The sequence below is a fragment of the Podarcis muralis genome, chromosome 13, assembly GCF_964188315.1.
Source record: "Podarcis muralis chromosome 13, rPodMur119.hap1.1, whole genome shotgun sequence".
Taxonomy (NCBI): domain Eukaryota; kingdom Metazoa; phylum Chordata; class Lepidosauria; order Squamata; family Lacertidae; genus Podarcis; species Podarcis muralis.
The window spans coordinates 29,777,456-29,783,455 of record NC_135667.1 but is presented as its reverse complement, the minus strand read 5'-3'; positions in this window follow the sequence as shown (position 1 = coordinate 29,783,455).

Below are 6,000 nucleotides of genomic sequence, written 5' to 3'. Positions count from 1 at the left end.
GGATCACTGTTCCTCAGCCGCAATCCTCCTCAGCTGGAAAACAACAGTGACTTCGCCCAACACTTCCCAAAAGGAAAACAGATCGGGCAAATGAAGGCTAGGCAATGGGTACCACTGAGCTTGGGGCCCTCCAGACTGGTATTCTTGGCAGGTGTGTCCTGTCACACGTCAATGATGCAATGAGAGCACATTAGTGGTGGGTTCGTACTGAACCATCCACACGTCATTCCACTTTAATAGTTGACCTGTGATGTTACTTTATTACTCCTGTCTGGGAGGTGCTCCTGCGCTATAGTGCAACAAAAGCAGGTCAACAACAACAACAACCCAAACTATTTGTGATATACGAAGTTACAGTAAGCTATGGGGTGTGCACTGATTGGAAACAAAGTGGAGCTAGTGTGGTCTAATGGTTAGAGTGTTGGACTAAGACCAGGGAGACCAGGGTTCATAATCCTCACTCCACCATGAAGCCACTGAGCTCCACCACTGGGTGACCTTGGACCAGTCATAGAAACATAGAAGATACCCTCAAGGGTCAACCCCCTGTAATTCAGGAATCTCAGCTAAAGCATCCATGACTAATAATAATAATAATAATAATAATAATAATAATAATAATTTTATTATTTATACCCTGCCCATCTGGCTGGGTTTCCCCAGCCACTTTGGGCTGCTCATATATCAGAACATACTGAATGTCCATCCAACCTCTGCTTAAAAGCCTCCAAGGAGGGAGAGTCCACAACCTCTTGTGGTAGCCGTTCCACTGCCCAACAGCTCTTGCTGACCGCAAGAGTTTAGTCGGAATCTCCTTTCTTGTAACTTGAAGCCATTGCCTCGAGTTCTGCCCTCCAGAGCAGGAGAAAACAAGCTTGCTCCTTCTTCTGTGTGACAGCCCTTCAGATATTTGAAGATGGCTATTGCATCTCCTCTCAGACTCCTCTTTTCCAGGCTAAACATACCCAGCTCCTTCAACCGTTCCTCATAAGGCTTGGTTTCCAGACCCTTGCTCATCTTGGTCGCCCTCGTCTGCACACATTCCAGCTTGTCAACATCCTTCTTAAATGGCGGCACTCAGAACTGGGCACAGTATCCTAGGTGTGGTCTGGCTAAGGCAGAATAGAGTACAGTGGTGCCTCGGGTTACAGACGCTTCAGGTTACAGACTCCGCTAACCCAGAAATAGTACCTCAGGTTAAGAACTTTGCTTCAGGATGAAAACAGAAATCGTGCAGCAGCAGTGCAGCCACAGTGGGAGTCCCCATTAGCTAAAGTGGTACCTCAGGTTAAGAACAGTTTCAGGTTAAGAACGGACCTGCAGAACGAATTAAGTTCTTAACCCGACGTACCACTGCAGTACTATTACTTGATCTGGACACTATATTTCTTTTGATGCAGCCTAGAATAGCATTAGCTTTTTTTGGTGCTGCATCACACTGTTGACTCATGTTAAGCTGGTGGCCTACAAAGACTCCAAGATCCTTTTGGCATGTACTACCAGAGTCGTTGTGCCTCTCAGCCTAACCTATCTCACAGGGTTGTTGCAGGGATTAAACGAGGAGAGGGGTGTACCATGTATTCCATCTTGAGCTCCTGGGAGGAAAAGGTGGGGTGTAAATGCAATAGATAAATGATTGCCCCAAACAGTAATCAAAGTGGGATTGCACAGAACTGCTCCAATACCATCATGAGCACAAATACAAATGCATCCAGAGGTGCTTTTACTTCTGAGTAAGCATGCATAGGATTGCACCAAGGAAGCAGTGTTGGGACTCACTCAGGTTGTCATCACCATAAGAGAGGTAGGGAAGAATTGAAGCTGAATTTGGAAACATGATCATTTGAAAGTGGCTTGAGAGAGGCATACAGAGTGAATTTTAAAAAGAAAGATATCTAACTTGGCCATTGTTAAGCAGAGTCGTACCTTGGTTTTCAAACAGCTTCGTTCTCAAAAATTCTGGCTCCCGAATGCCGCAAACTGGAGTGATTGCTCCAGTTTGCGAATGTTATTTAGGAACCCGAACATCCAACGGGGCTTCGGCAGCTTCTGATTGGCTGCAAGAGCTTCCTGCAGCCAATCAGAAGCTGCTCTTTGGTTTCTGAACGTTTTGGAAGTCGAACAGACTTCTGGAACGGATTCCGTTTGACTTCCAAGGTACAACTGTACGCCCATTGTTAAGCACATTGATTTCAACGAGTCTACTTGTTCTCAGACTCAGTTCAAGAATATCCAATTATTTTTTTAAAAATAAGAGGTGTTTTTTTTTAAAAAAATGTGATTTTTATAAATAAAATAAAACAAAATAAAGGAATTTTCCATTAGATTTAGTTTCATCTTACCTGCTTTTCAAAATAATATATATATCTAATACCAACAAACATCTTCCAAACCAGGAATGGGGAATCTCACTTTCTTTCACATCTAAGGTGAAGTATTAGGAATATGATAGTATGGTATTCATCACGGCTGCAAATTATGGATGTTATGACTGTGTCAACCAAACAGCATGGATATTTCCTTCCCCATCTCATGGAGAAATACTGCTTTGCCTCGTAATTACTAGCCTTGCTCCTGAAAGTTATTGGCACTAAGTATTTGTTTCCACATAAATGGTCTTGTAAAATTACCATCTGAGTGATTTACCAGCAACGGACCCAGAAGATCAGGATTCTTGATGGCAAATGGGGACAGCTGGAACTGCAGGGGCTCTTTGTCAACTCGCTTCAACTCTGACTCACCCCATGAACATAAAAATTCAAGGGTGGTAAAAGCTCCAGCGTTGTCAGCCCAGCTTAAATAGGCCCCTTAAGGATGAACCTATAATGCCAGAACAAACTGTGGAGCGTTGCTTTTTGCTTCCTTATCCTAGTCCTTCTCAAAAGGCTTATTTCCAGCATATGCTCCTACCTGTGCCCATTTATCAGGCAGCAATCCCTCAGTCTGAATCAGTGGCTCCATTTTCTTCATGCTTTACCTTTGCATAGGCAAACTCAGCCCTCCAAATGTTTTGGGACTACAACTCCCATCATCCCTAGCTAGCAGGACCAGTGATCAGGGATGATGGAAGTTGTAGTCTCAAAACATCTGGAGGGCCGAGTTTGCCTATGCCTGTTTTAGGAGATGTGGGGAGGGCTATTTAAAAAAAAAATGTTTGTATGCATGAATGGATGAATCTATCAGATTTCCTTTATTTTGCATAGTCTTAAATTCAGTTCTCCACGCCATTGCATCAGTTTGCCTTCTCAAAAAAGTCTTTGTGAAATAATCACCTGCATTTTAGTAGAACTTAGAAGATTCATAATTTGGGGGCGCCAAATTTTGGGCTTGCGCAGGGTGCCATGTTACGAAAGATTGCCAAAGCCCGCCCCTGCAGTCAGAATGAATGCTCAATAATCCAGATGTGAGTTGAAGCTGTTAACACTTTGCAGCTACGGAAGCCTTGCCTCTAATTTTACCTGTGAAATGCTAGCACTTACTAGCTCCTCTTAAGACTTTGACGCATTTCTTAACTGCTTTCCCTATCAGCCTGGTATTCTGTGGAACTGGGTGTGGTAGCCTCAGGGCAGAGAGAGTGGGCAGACTGGGAGTCGGAGGCAGCTTCCAGTAAAGGTTTATAGAATTAAGTCACTGATATGTTCAGCCGCAGCTGGAGAAGAAAGGAAAAGCCAGGAAGGAACTTTGAAAAATGGATGGTTGGGGTGGGGTGGGGGGAGGCTGCGGGGGGAGGGGGTTATTGGTTGGCTGTCTTGCACTGAGTCAACATGTTTTACAGCCCATTTAAAAAGAAAAAGAAAAAAGTGAGTCACTTGAAAAGCAAAAGGGAACAAGCAAAACCTACAAGCTTCTTAGGAACAGATTTTTTTGCTTTCTAAACTATCTAAAACAGGGTTGCGAAGTCTCAGGCTTTGACTTTGTTTCAGGGGTTTAGCCTTCTTCTCTGGGTTCGGACACAGAATCGTAGAGTTGGAAGGGACCCTGAGGATCATCTAGTCCAACCCCCTGCAAAGCAGAAATATGCAGCTGTCCTTTATGGGGATCGAACCAGTGACTTCGGTGTTAAACAGCACCATGGTCAACCAACTGAGCAATCCAAGTTCCCAGGGCAAGGGAAAGAGTCAAATCTGTTGTTGCTGCTGCTGGCATTATTATTGATGTACCATTTATATGACTGAGGGGTCAGGTTGTGGCTGTTGTTCACCATTTACCGTATTTACTCAAACCTAATCTTCACTTTTTTTGGCCAAATTGAGGTGCACATTAGATTCGATGGCACATTTCTATTCGCCAGCAAATAGTCTCTTTTTGTTTCAATGTTCTGGAAATTGAGGTGTGCATTAGATTCGATGGCGCATTAAACTCGAGTGAATGCGGCATTTATTATTACATTCGCATCCCTCCTTTCCTACCAGAAGATCAAGGCGACGTGCATGGTTCTTCCCCCGTTCCCTGCCTCTATTTTTATCCTCACCTGTTAGGTAGGTGAGGTTGAGAGGCAGTGACTGGCCCAAGCTCAGCCAGTGGGTTTCGTGCTGAGCGGGGATTTGAATCCTGGTCTCCCAGGGTTCCCTACATTGCTGTGCATTTCTGTAAAACTTATACAGGGTCCAAGATAGTATCCTGCCTGAGGCAAAGGATAAGACAACATCCAGTGTATAGAAGCTAATCGTTGAACCTTTGTTCAGCGTTGGTAATGCAAGAGCATTTTTGCATCACAAAGGGCAGCAGACTAGCTTAGAGGGCAGGCCCTACGGTGTATGCAACTCTGTCTCCCAACACCTTGCTGCTGCTCTCCACCCTACATTATCTGCTGCCTGAAGCAGTCACCTCATTTTGCCTAAGGGTAGGGCCAGGCCTGGCAAGGAACAGGCTATGTTCTACTTTCCTTGAGGGTTTTCTCCTTGAAATAGAAAGCCCAATCAGGTTCTCCTCCTGACCACCAAGTACCATCCTCTACCTCGACCAAGCACAACCTTCTCTGTGCCTTGGCAGTAGAACCTATGCTTCTCACACAGAATATTCCAAATTCAATCCCTTGTATCTCAAGGTATGGTTCTTGGGTGTCTTCCTCTCCCGTCTACAGTAGCTTGTAAAAGTGGTAGACAAATTGGAACACGTTCAGAGAGGTGGGTAAGAAAAATGGTCAAGTTGGTATGGAAAACGTGGCCTATGGGGAAAGGTTGAAGGAACTGGTTATGTTTACGCTGGAGAAGAGAAGACTGACAGGCGACTAGATGGAACTCTTCAAAACTCCAAAGGGCTGTCACTGTTAAGTTGTGGGTGAACATATCAGATGACACAGCGATTCTTCAGACAGCTCTTGTTTATTCACAGGCCAGAACAGAACAGAACAGAACTGAAGGGTTCAGCCAACCTGCTCATATAAGGCTCAATGACAAAGCAACAGTAACAACTTTCTGTAACTATCCAATCACTGAACGTCAGTTTCAATTCCTTATTTGCATATGCAGACCTGTAGATGCAAACTGTAGATGCAAACTATCTACAGTAGATGCAAACTATATACAGTATCCCCCTGCTGTTCCAGGGTGAGAACTTCAGTACATAACAGTCACAAAGATGATTAGGCTCTGTTATGCATTATACCTTTAAAGCACATTCAAAGCCTGTTCCCCCTCTCAAATAATTTTGGACACTGTAGTTTATTAAGGGGCTGCTGGGAATTGTAACTCTGTGAGACATAAGCTACAGTACCCAGAATGCTTTGAGGGAAAGGATGTGTTTCGAATGTGCTCTAAAGCTATATGGCGTGTGCACCTTCTCTGCTGCCCCAGGTAACCAGGTTCAAGTTGTAGAAGATAGATTTCAGTTGTACAGTAGGGGAAGCATTTTAAGGCCCTAACATTTAAAAGCCCTGAAGTTAGGTTACCAGACGTCCCCATTTCCTGGGGACAGTCCCCAGATTTACAAATCAGTCCCCTGACAAAATCCATCTATTTAGTAGGAAGTTGAAAAGCGTCCCAGGATTCACTGAAAAAA